This window comes from Pinus tabuliformis, chromosome 8 (genome assembly GCF_031772625.1).
Source record: "Pinus tabuliformis cultivar Carrire ecotype Pingquan chromosome 8, CPIR1, whole genome shotgun sequence".
NCBI lineage: Eukaryota > Viridiplantae > Streptophyta > Pinopsida > Pinales > Pinaceae > Pinus > Pinus tabuliformis.
This window is the reverse complement of record NC_142294.1, coordinates 905,382,884-905,395,986: the sequence shown is the minus strand read 5'-3', so window position 1 is coordinate 905,395,986 and position 13,103 is coordinate 905,382,884. Positions and strand designations below refer to the sequence as shown.

The window sequence follows — 13,103 nt, the reverse complement described above, 5'->3', positions numbered from 1 at the left end:
ACTTTTAGCCTTGGCTTCTGAAGCTTAGCATAGGAGATAAGAACATTCTTTGGAGGAGAAAGTGGTGGCTTCATGTTCCACTATTGGAGCTAGTGATCCATCATTGTATTTGTGTAGCTTGGAACTTTCACTTAATATTTTGAAGCTCTCAAAGTTGAGCATACTTTCATGCATGTATCATGAATGTTGTAAGACTATTATTTCATGTATGGGATGTATGTTTATGTTCATATATAGTGTAGAAAATGAATTATTTCATTGAATTTGGTATACATATTAATTGAATTGTGTGTCCTTACTTTCTTTCACGATCTTCGTTACTTTGCAAACTATTTTGCAAATTAATTAGTGATTCTTTCTACGTATGTGTGTGTCTTTATTAGAGTGGTAATATTACTTTTCTTCTAAAGGATCACTCTTTCTTTTCCTGTCTATGAAAGAACTTTATATACATTGGAATTGTATGTTTGACAAAGATAACTTAATTTCTTATCTTAAAAGTATATGCATGCTCTCTTATGTTGTTTATTGTTGCTAAGGCAAACCTTAACATCTTTATAATGGAAATTGGGCCAATTTCTTGGATAGGGCTCCTATCCCAAATGATGTTAGGACTAGTTGGGACTTCATACCATGGAGACCCCCTCATGTTGGTATACTTCCAACACTGTCAACATGTCATAAAGGTGACAAACTCTTTCGTCACAAGGGGTTTTGGTAATTAACCAAAACCCAGATTGATTATGGAGCTCATGATAATTAGTTCTTATTTTAGAAATTTTTAACTTCTTATTGAGTTAATCATGACATAGAGATAATATTTATTTTCAAGATTAGAGTTGATCACCTCCTTATAATATCTTAATTTTATTTTTCACTCTAATTCATTATCACACCATAATTTTTCCTTAAACTTAGATGTAATAATATTTTTAATATTATCATTATTCTGAAAAATGATCTCTTCATTTATCCCCCATTTGTCTAGCCAAGATCGAGCATCCATATGCCCTCATCGCTTGAGCCTAATATAGTTTTCACTAGAGTGTGAAGTGATTTAAATTAGAGGCACACCGAACTAACAACAATGAACCAAAATGAGGATAACTGGATTCAAATAATATACACGTATTCTTAATTCCAATTACTAGCACCTAGAGATAGTTTTCCTCACTGTTGGTTTGACAACTGAGTTATGATAGGCTTTCCCACCTTGAAAAAAAAAATCCAATTACTCTTAATAGTTATAAAGCTTACAAGTCCCTTATATAAGGAAGGTAGAGATCTAGATGGATCTTGTTAAGATCTTCCCAAATCAAGGTAAAATCCAAACTAATCATATTCTTGTGATAACACTCTAAACCATATGCTAAAACCAAGTACGTCATATTTGTTTAGCTCATTTCATAACATTTAGGAGGTTATAGACAACCAAATCCATCTGTACATGCATGAATATAAAATTATCTAGTACAAAACACAATTACTCTCATGCTCCTACATCATGAACAAATTTTAGGAAGCATATTGTCTTCCATGCCATTTATTCTCTTTTTATATATTAGATCCTGGTCATAGCCAAGTTCTCAACGGGGGAATGAATCCCTTTAATGGGGAGGACAAGATAGGGTGCATTTCCTTTAATTTTAAGATTGTAGGTTATAAATTACTTTTGGGGTTTTCCTATCTCTCTCTGAGACTCTAGATATACTGCATCCGCAAACCTCACATCCATATAAAATAACAAGAGTAATGGGAGTCTCAAAGAGGAGTTTCTTGTTTATCCCATATCCAAAGATCTGCGAATTTGCAATTGTTTTCAAGTCTGTAATGAGCATTCCATCCTCCATTTATCCTTTTCTCAATGATATAGTTCCAGTTAGCTTGTGATGGATATCATATATGAGATATTTGTAGGAAGGCACTTCATCCAAGTTGTTGTTGTTGTACACAAAACTATCACATGTGATATTTTTTTATCTAATTATCATGACTTTCATTTTATCATTATTAACAATCATACCCATATTGGAAAATAAATATTAGAAAATTCTTAGTTGCTTGCTAATATCAAAAGGAATCATTTCCAAAAGAAAATTAGTATTGGCATAAAGAAGGAGAGTGATGGCTATACTAGTGAGAGTTGGGGCAACACAACCTGCTTCCTCTAAACACTCTTCTAACTTACCAATGTGTAGGTTGAAAAAACCATTGGGGACAAGGTATCCCCTTTATTGAATTTGATATTGTAGTTAAATTATTTCGACCAACCCTTACTGGTCTTCAACTTGGCAATAACATTATCATACAAACTTGTTGCAATAACCCTCAAACAAGAAGGAATCTTTATCTCTTCCAGTCTCTTCCAAAAGTTTGTCTTGAGAATGGTGTCAAAAGATTTTATAAAGTCAATGAAACAACATATAAGATCAATTTTATTATTGTGGCACTTCTTCGAAATGATCCTAAGAGTAACAAGGTGGTCCAAAGTTGAATGATATCTCCTAAATTTGGCTTGACCTTTAGCTATGTTTTCATAGCTTTAAAGACATTGGCTAATCTTCTTTTACTAAATAATTATGTACATATTGGCTCAAATGAGGCTAATCATAATGGTCTTATAACTAGAGAGGATGTTTCTATCCATATCGCTTGAGTGGGCCCAAAGTACAACTTTGTTGGGCATAATGGTTAAGAACATGTGCTTCCTCGTAAGATGTCATAAGTTCAAATATGAAGGGGGATAGAGTACGCACACATTCATACAATTTAGGAGTGAAATCATTGTGTTGAGGTGGGTCCATTGTCTCACAAACAAGAGGGTCTCATACACCAATTGGGTGTTTGGCTTGGATCCAAGGAATAATGTGGGCCAGGCCCTGCCACTATAACACCAAATTAAATTATTAAGCAGAGTCAGGTCTTTAATGTCACAACTAAAAGGATCTAATATATCAAATTGATGTTTAAGTTGATCTTGACCTTATTTTTATTATTATTATTATATAAATTTAAAATAAAATAAGTTACATTTGAACATAATAGAATAATAATTATGCTAACAAATTGAAAAATAGCAATAACTAAAAAATGAATGTCAAACATAATTAAAATACTTCAATTTCCACACTAATTTTACATCAACTTTATATAGAGAGATAAAGTAATTGAAAGTAAGAAAAAAATATTTGTGTGTAATTATGTCGTAAGGCGTTCCCTCTGAGAACAACTACCCTCCCCTGCCACCTCGACAGTCTTGCGCCATTGATTTTAGTGTTATACGATTGAAATAACCTCAACCATGAGATTGAAGACCGATATTACAGTTACAATTCATAATAGATGATCAAATCTAAAGCATAGAAATACCTAGTGTAGCAAACCAAAGACCCTCTTTTGTGTTTATCTCATGTTGTGAAAGTGATCATAGTTGGGGAAGTTCATTGTGAATTACTTGCTCTGCTCATGAGTTTTTTTAGAAAGAAGCCATCGATTTAGCAAGGATGAAAAGCCCTTTACTTGTGCAGGTTATTGGAGTAAGCCTGCATGGTGCTGATCGATACTATCGTGTTATAAAGATGGTCAGTTCGAATCTGGTTAGACTATTGCAAGACTCTAGATCACGCTTGCAGATTCCACTCCATGTTCGTATTGATATTATGTTGCAGATATCCAGAGGGATAGAGTATTCACATTGCTAAAGAAAAATGCATCCAGATCTTAGACCTCTAAATGTGTTAATAGAGTCGAGTAGTATAAAGGATTTCAGAGATGAAGGGCATTGTAGGGTCAAGATTTTAAACATGGGGATGGTTGGATTGAAGCTTAGTAACGAGGACCTTCTGGTAGATTCTTGGCCATGGATGACATCTGAAGTCTATGGAGGGACTTTGAAGAGTGTAACATACAAAACAAATGTCTACAACTTTGGGATGGATTGCTATCAGATTCTTACTGGCAAGAAACCCTTTGAGGAATTTGGGTTTGGAAACATCGAGGTGTGTGAGATTATAAAGCAGGAATGAAGGAATGTTTGGCTTTCATCATGTCCCTTCATGTTGGATGATTATATCAGTAAATGTTGGGACATTGATCCTACAGGTCGGCCTCATTTTCATGAAGTCTCAATAACTTTTTTTGTAAAGAAAAATTGTATTCCATCCTTAATAGATACTAATATTCCCTTTTGTTTTACATAGGTTTCCTTCTAGAGATACCCAAGGAAAAGATGAGAAGTGAAAAACCGTCAAATCCTACTCTTAGTCAATTCTAGTGGGGCCACAAAGGGAAGAAAAAGAGGAATCTAGTAGATGAATATTTAGGGAGAAATAGAAAAAAGGTATTGTTTTCTATGGGTATAGATAAAAGTCTCTTTTAAGAAGGTAGGAAGTGACCCAAATGACTCCAACATTGACATTGTAGGAAAGGATTCAGGGTTCAACGATTTTTAATTCTAGAAGTATTTCTTTGTGCCCCTGTCAAGGAACTTGTCTATGATGTAAATTTTTGTGTGATTGTTCTATTTACAGAAAAATTGGTGGATCTTTTCAATAAATATAGAGAGATTATATATTCGATGTTAATGAAAGATCGTGGAACCTAGAACCCTCATGGTTTTGGGTTTGTGACTTATTCATATCCTTCAATTGTAGATGTTGTTATGAAAGACACACATACATTGGATGGAAGAACGATGTGTTCCATTTTCTTGTTTATATTATTTTTGTTCAAACCTTAAATTTGGAACAAGGTATATTGGTTGGTTCAGTGAACATTTTGATCATCTTGGGTTTTGTCTTTTTCTTTACTGCTTGTGAGTATTTAGCTTATTTATGAGTGTTTATTTGTGTATCAAAATGAGTATTTAGGATACTTACTATTTTTTTGTTATGTGTGTTGCTTACAGGTTGAGATTAAACATTCTATTCCAAGAGAAAGCATGGACTTAATCAAGGGTCCAAAGACAAAGAATTTGTTTGTTTGTTGCAAATGGTAAGCATTCTATTCGCTTTCTGATTTTAAACACTAATAAAAATGTCTCAAGTTGTTTATGGGTTATCTTTTTAATTGTGGCAGAGGATTTAACGAATTATTTCAAGAAATATGGAAATGTTGTTACAGTCACAAATTATGCAAGATCACAGCACTTGTTGATCTCGATGATTTGGATTTGTGACTTTTTCCATAGTGAGCAAACTATTGAAGAAATCCTTACCTTGGAAATACTCATGAGTTTGATGGCAAGGAGGTGAGTATCGTTCTTTTGTGATGTATGTTTTCACACTCCCCCCGCAAGTTAGCCTAATATTTAATACTCCTTTTGTCATCTCAGGTTGAAATCAAGAAAGCAGAACTTAAGAACTCCATGCAATATTCTCGTTCTCTTCGCTAGGGAAGAGATGGCTATGGTCCTGGATCTGGTAATTATGGATATGTTGATGGCTATGGAGGTTATCCTAGTGGTGGATATAGAGGTGGGTCTTACAATTCTAGTGGGTGTTATGGTAGTTATGGAGGTGGATATGGTGTTGGGGGATATGGTGGTGGTGGTTATGGAGGTGGATTTGGTGGTGGATATGGAGGTGGGCCAAGGGGGGGGAGGGGGGGTATGGTGGAGGTGGTTATGGTGGTGGAGCTGTTGGTTATGATGGAGATGGTTTGGTGGAATGGGATATGGAGGATATTCCAATGTAGGGGGCTATGGAGGCTACAATTCAGGTGGAGGTTCTAGAAGTTATGGTGGTAGCCAAGGTAGTGGAAGATATCATCCATACAAACAAATAAAGGTTATTTGGGAGAGACCATACAGTGTTCTATTCTAATATCTAAGGCTTTAAGTGGTGCCAAGAATATATTGGCTGCATTTGGAATAGTTTTTTTTTATTTATATGCATTTTCCTATCTAAATTGGAAATTTCTGAAAGTGTAAGGTATCATCCATACAACAAGTAGAACATCAAGGTTATTTTGGAGAGACCATACAGTGTTCTATTTCAATATTTGAAGCTTTAAGTGGTGCCAATAATATATTGGTTGCATTTGGAACAATTTTGTTTTGTTTACATGCATTTTCTTGTCTGAATTAGAATTTTCTAAAAGAATATTCAGTGGTCATTTTAATGGCCAATTATGGATCAAATACATTTCATTTCTTTGAAGTTAATTGTTGGATGTCATTTATCTGAATTTTGGTCCTTTATTCCATTCCAAATGGAATTTTATCCTGTTTACAAGGTTCATGCTATTACTAGTTGAAATACTCATTTTAAGCAAATCAATAAATCTTTCATTTCTTGTAAGTGATTACTTAAGTGGGAAGGGGTGGTTTTTGGTTTGATTTGCCACAAATATGGCCATTAATCAAATAATTGTACATGTTTTTGCACCTTTATCACTTCTAGTTGGCTCAACGTAATTTATGTTTATTTGGGCATTGATCATATAATTGTGCATTCTTTTGCACCTTTTTACTTCGGGTTAGATTTGTTTTATTTCTTTTTGAATTCGGGTTAGATTTGTTTTATTTCTTTTTGAATGAGTTTGAGTTTGAAGTGTTTGGTGGAAAGTTAAACCACTTTTCCCTTAAAAGGTGTACATATTTGAAGTTGGAACTTTGATTTTCATGTATTTTTATGTAATCATCATAAAATCAACTACTCGGCATTGGCCTTCCTCAGGTTGCAGGATAGTTTAATTTTGATAAACATTGGATATTGGAAATAGAGTACATAGTTGATAATAGTTGTCATGATTGATGTTGTTGCTAGTTTCTGTTGGGCCAATGGAATAAAACATCTGATGTTAGACAACAAATTGTTGGAATTATGATTGTTCTTTGTTGGTAAAATATGAATCACATTGTTGATATAAGCCTTTGTATTGTGATCTCTTAAAAACTTCTTCTTTATAGATGAACCATAATTTTTTTGGAACTCGTTCAATGATATATAAGTTTCTTTTTTCTCCTTCTTAGGTCCAACCTCCACTTCAACATTAAAATAGTTATCATTATTTTGGTTTAGATAAGCTTTCTTTGGGAGCAATTTTCATCATGTATCCGTGTAATTTGTGCTAATTATTTGAAAGAACTTTCCACCTATAGGAGTTGTTACCAGTGAATTGTGTCTTGCTGAGTTGATTTCCATTAGAATTTTCTTGGCACCCAAAATATTTTTCTTAGTTGATGATCTAGATCTATTTTCAAAATATTTTAGTGAAATTGGATGATCTATAAAAGCGACATTGCCTTCGGTAGTGTTCAGTCCAACCTAGAATCATTTCCTTTTGTTAAGTCGGTTCGATGGGGGGTGTTATCACAAAATCTGACCCTGATAGGTTGCTGATGCAGTAGACTCTAAGTAACTCTTTCAAACCAATCTTTTGGTTGAGGCTTAGCCTCCTCAACCTGAGAGGGCTCTCTCAATAGGTTTAAGATTTTTGATTAATGATTAGATGGCTAACTCTAGGAACAAAATGGACAAACGTATAATTGGTTGACTGGTTGAATCAAATATTAACAAACATATATTGGGCTATGGAGTCAAGATCGTCTTCAACAAAATAACATGATCAGCAAAACATGGAAGTCAAGGGACTTAGAGTTTAGGTTTATAAATAAAACAGTAACACAATGAATCAACACAGTTTACAAGCATGTGAAGGAAGTTAGAGCATTTTCTAATGAATTCTAAGTATCACAAGCTCATACCATTGCAAATATGTAATTGAACAAGGCCATAAGAACATCAAACACATAAACTCCTTGTGAATCTTGAGTAGTCAAACTGATCCCTGTATTAAGCTTGAAAAACTACAGTTTCTTACAATAACACAACTTTCTTTTACTAATGAAAATTCCAACCTTGAGGAATTCGATTCTCAAGCTTTATATAGAATTTTACAACCTTGGATACTATGATCCATCTTTGGAGGAATTCGAATTCCTAAGTTTGACACCTATCTATTCATAAAACAAACTACTTAATTACAACTTGACAGCTAGTTGTCTTTAAGAGTCCTAATATGAATAGGAGTGAAACTCCTAAAACATGCTTTTAACAACCTTATCTATGACTTCAAAACATTCTTTAATCAGCAGCCAACCCATTTCTTCGAGCTTGATGATGTCCACAGTGCTGTTACAAAACTTGCTGAGTCATGACCTAACTATCCTGAAAACTAGGAGACGAAGTTCCTCCTTTTAAGGCCCTTAATCCTTAATGTTTATCTTCAAACAGTTTTTCTGGTGTACATGTGGCATGCATTAATAATCCATAAAAATTTCATTAAAAAGGAAACTCAAAAATATGGAGGAAAGGATGAAACATTACTGTGCTACAAAAATACTCTGTTTTCATGGCACAGCCTTTACATCACTTATGAAATAATTCTTTGAAGTTTGTTTTCTACACCACTGCCATCTGAAACTTCATACATGATCCCATGTTTACTAGAAACTTCAAAATTTGGAACTAATCAGACCTTACCTCCGAAAAACATCCGTAAGTGCTAAATGATCATCTTTAGCAGTTTCGTAGCGCGCTACGAAACTGCTGTGTATGCTCTTTTTCAACACGACCTTCAAAAATCTGTAGTTTGGAAGTTTTTTCAAAATTCCATGAAGATTAATATGATCAACCAAAAATCAAACCACTTACCCTTATAAGATGTTCTTCTTCACTGCTATCCTTCCTTTTATATGCCCAAAACTCTTTTTATGTGCCAAAACTGTTTTAAGATATATCCTTCACTGCCCTTTTTCATCACCCTGTTTCATTATTGTTGTAGACCCTTTTTCAGATTTGGTTAATTGTATTTCTAGGTCTTCAATTTGTCTCTTCAATCTCATGTTTGTAGCTCTCAGCTGAGCATTAATCCTCCTTACAAATCTGGCTTCTTTGATTGCAGGAACAATCCAGGTGTAGTACTGAGTTTCACTGTTTACTATTTCTGGTTTGGAAACCTTTTCAGCTTCCCAGAGAGCCTTCATCCTTTTGAAATTTGTCCTTTCAGCAGCATGCCCTCTTGCTCTCACTCTTAGTCTAGCAATTTCATTGTTAGCAGCTTTTAACCTTTCTTCCATAACCTCGTAACTGGCTTTTTCTATTTGAGTGGCAGGAATTGTATTTTTGTCACCTTCAGGTCTTGGAGATGGAAAGTCTATCAACTCTTCTTGAACAACAGAGGGTTCTTCTGTTCTCTCCAGCTCAATATTGGACTCTTGCATCTTCTTGGATTGTCGGGTTAAGGGTTTTCTGTGTTTGAAAACAAATGCTGTAACATCATCCTCAAATTCCAATTTCTTGGAGGGTTTTGTTTTCTTTGACTTTCCTTGATCAAATTTTATCACATATGCCTGTACCAAAGGGGATTCTACAATATCAATGGCTTTTAAAATATCATTTAAATCACCCTTCAAGCTTGAACCTTCTCCTGAGATCACTGTTTTACCTTTTTCCTTTGCAATTTGACTTCTAGTCAATCTCCTTTGAACTGGTTTGTTGGTTGACTATTCTTGTGTCATTCCTTTAACCTTAGATATCTTTTCCTTTGTAGATTTAGGAGTTTCAAGAATGACCACATGTGTTTTTCTTACTTTCTCTTTCACCTGCTTCCTAGGTTTCAACTTAACATACCATTTTGCCCTGGACATTACAGACTTGCTGGTTTCTGCTGATGGAGTTCCTTTAACCCTAGGGATAATGTCTACGCCTTGTTTTTCTGCTCCAAAGTCACATAAAAACAAAAATGAAGACCATTCTTTACTGATCCTTTTGAGTTCATGTAGAACTATCAGTTTAATTAGACCATAATGAAACAAGGAAGTTACACATCCTTGAGATTTCAGCTGTACTTTATCTGCCATCTTAGCTACACTTCAAAATAAGAAGTAAGGCAAATCTAAAGAAATCATACGAGTAAAATGTAACAGGAGTTTAAAATGACATAAATAAACCTTTTGATATCTGCGTTCATAGGTAAAATAACATTGAATATTGAAGAGAAAATTGGCATAGTTGTCCTTGATGTAGTCTTTGGGAACTGCCTTGGTTAAGTCAGTTTCTACAAACTCTGGCTTTAGAAACACCTTACATGGTTCCATGTCGAATCTGAAGTTTTTGAACCATGTATCTTGCCCCCTAGGAATTTTTGTCACCAAAGCTATGACCTTTGGAGAAATTTGCAAGTTCAGCATTCCAACCTTTGTGCTTGAGCCAATGAAATGTAGTGCAAACTCCTTTGTCACCTGAGTATGTCCTCCCTGTAATTTCTTACAAAAATTCCAGCATCCTGCTTTCTTGAAGGCTTCTACAACTGATTTGTCTCTGACTAAGACCTCGGTGCTTTCAGGCTCTATTCTTAAACAATGACCAGACCTATGACGTTTCTTCTCCTCTGTCATCTTTCCTTCTGAATTCCTGTAACAAAACCAGCCTCACTTGAAATTCTTTTGATCAGCCTCGCTTGCCAATGGTGGTCAGCCTCGCCTGAATTATGGATGAGGAAGACCTTGGTGAAAAATTGCCAAAGCTTACTATTTGAAAACAACTCTGTTTGAGGGTTTGCATGCAAACTAAAATGATGAGACTAAGCCAGCCCTTTCGAATTTTAAATTATCTTTCATAATGAGCCCTAAATTCGAAATAATGAGTTTGGATGGCAGCATGCTTAAGGACTAACTCCTAGCTGACACCTAATAATGAAAATTTTAACGGAATATTAATGGATTGATGTTTGACAAGATTTTTCTACGAATCCGCGCTTTCGTAGCACGTAGGGAAAAGTGCTACGAAAAGAACAGCATTTTCGTAGTGCAAAACAGACATTTTACACTGTATGCGTTACGAAAACGTGGTTTCAGGGCTAATTCCAAAAATTTTCAAAATGGCTTAAGCTAAGAGTTTCTAAAAAGACTATAAGACTCATGAAACATGGAAAAAGGATGTTAGACTTTATTTTGGATATGAAAAATGAAACCTTTGAGACTCCTAACCTATCACCTACCCATTAAAACATAGGGTGACTTGAAACTTATCTAAGACCATGACTAGGAACAATGTAAACCCCTATTTTGGTGATAACAGTGGCTCCACTTGGGATAGTGTACCCCTGTGGCACACTAAGAACTCGTAGATCCAGTGCTATCCATTTTTTTTTTAGTAAAACATAAATACTTTTATTTGATTTGACAAGCATCTTCTTCAAACTGTTGGGCCTACAACCCGGGCTTAAGCTCTCTATTTCAGCTTATCAATAAAAACTGACAAAAATAGAATATATACAATGTCATGAGTGGTTGATGAAACTTCAACAAGTATAATGATTTAGGAACCTGCCATTGATAGGCCCTCCAGCGTATGATCCTCCATCAATTTCCTGCAATATATAAGGGTTGTTCCCATGAAAACTAGAAATCTTAAAAGGACCCTTCCATAAATTCTCAAACTTACCATGCTTGCCCTTTTCCTCAATTTTGGCCTCCCATTTCAGCACTTTGTCTTGTATTTGGAAACTGTCTTCTTTAATCTTCCTGTCAAATGTATTTTTAATTCTGTTTTGAGCATGCTAATGGTTGTCATAGACTTCATTCCTCTTTTCCTGCAAAGCTATCAGCTGGTTTATCCTCCTTTGTATGGCATTTGGTTCTTCTTCAAGTCCTTGAATTAGTTTCATGACCGGTACCCCCAGTGATGTCGGAAAAATAGCTTCAGCACCATAAACTAATTCATACGGTGAAGTCCCAATTGATCTCTTTGTACATATCCTATCAACCCATAAGGCGTACTTCAGCTTTAAGTGCCAAGCTTTCTTGTTCTCCTGCAATACCTTTTTGATGATTCTTACAATACTCTTATTTGATGATTCAGCAAGACCATTTCCTTGTGGATAGTATGTTGTAGAGTGTCCAAGAGTGATGTGATATTGATGACAGAAATTAATCATTTTCTTAGACTTGAAAGATTGAGCATTATCTGTTATAATCTTCATGGGGTAGCCAAATCGAGACAATATATTATTCTCTAGAAAAGAAATAATTACAGAATCATTAGCTTGCCTTGTTGGGATCACCTATATCCATTTAGTGAAGTAGTCCGTTGCTATGAGAATCTAGCGATGCTATCCTGATGATGATGGATGTATTTCTCCAATAAAGTCTAACCCCCACTGCTAGAAGGGTGCTTCCACATAGATAGGAACCAAAGGTAGAGGTACAAGTTTTCTTCTTCCTTAAAAAATTTGGCATTCATGGCATGCAACAACTCTTTTGTAAATATCTTTAAACATTGTTGGCCAAAAATATCCTTCTCTTAGAATCTTATTTGTTGTAGCCTTCCAATAATGGTGTCCTCCGCAATCACCTTTATGGAATTATTCAATGACCTTTTCAGCCTCTTCTTCAAGTAAACAATTCAGCAAAATTCCTCCTGTATCTTTCCAAAACAGATTTCTGTCAAATATAAAATATCTCAAAGATTTCAGCTTAACAAACCTTGCTTTGGACTTTGTTAGATCAGCGGGAGCTTTGTGATGTTGTAACACAAATACCACATCCTTATACCAATCTGAAACAAGATATTTCTCATCAATTGGGACCAATTCTTCCTCATCATTAGAAATTTCTGATATTTATGCATTCAGATTTATGTCAAGACAATCCAGGTTTGACTGAGTCATTAACTTTGACAATCCTTGTCCCTTCACCAATTTGGTTGGTTTGATGTCTATATCATATTCCAACAATTTTGCGATCCATTTTCCCCTCTTACCATCAAGATCTACTAGAGTTAGAATATCTTTTACTACAGTACTTGGAACATATGCCACAATGTGAGAATGCAGAATGTAAATTCTGAAATCTTTAATAGCTTTCACCAAAGAATAGGCCTGTTTTTTCTAGAATATTATACTTCAATTCAGCATTAGCTAATGTTCTACTAAAGAAAGAGATAGGTTGTTCAATACCTTACTTTCCCTTTTGAAGCAAAACTCCAGCAATTGTATTTTCGGAAGCAAATGTAAAAACCAGAAATTCTTTTGAGAAATCTGGACTGATGAGTATCGGTGCTTGTGTGAGTGCCTTCTTAATTTTCTCAAAAGAATTC

The 13,103-nt window shown here is 34.9% G+C and overlaps 1 pseudogene; it reads left to right on the top strand.

The window, feature by feature from the left end:
- Window positions 1–3,803: 3,803 nt before the first annotated feature.
- LOC149238470 (uncharacterized) lies at window positions 3,804–5,822 on the top strand (annotated as a pseudogene).
- The last annotated feature ends 7,281 nt before the right edge of the window (window positions 5,823–13,103 follow it).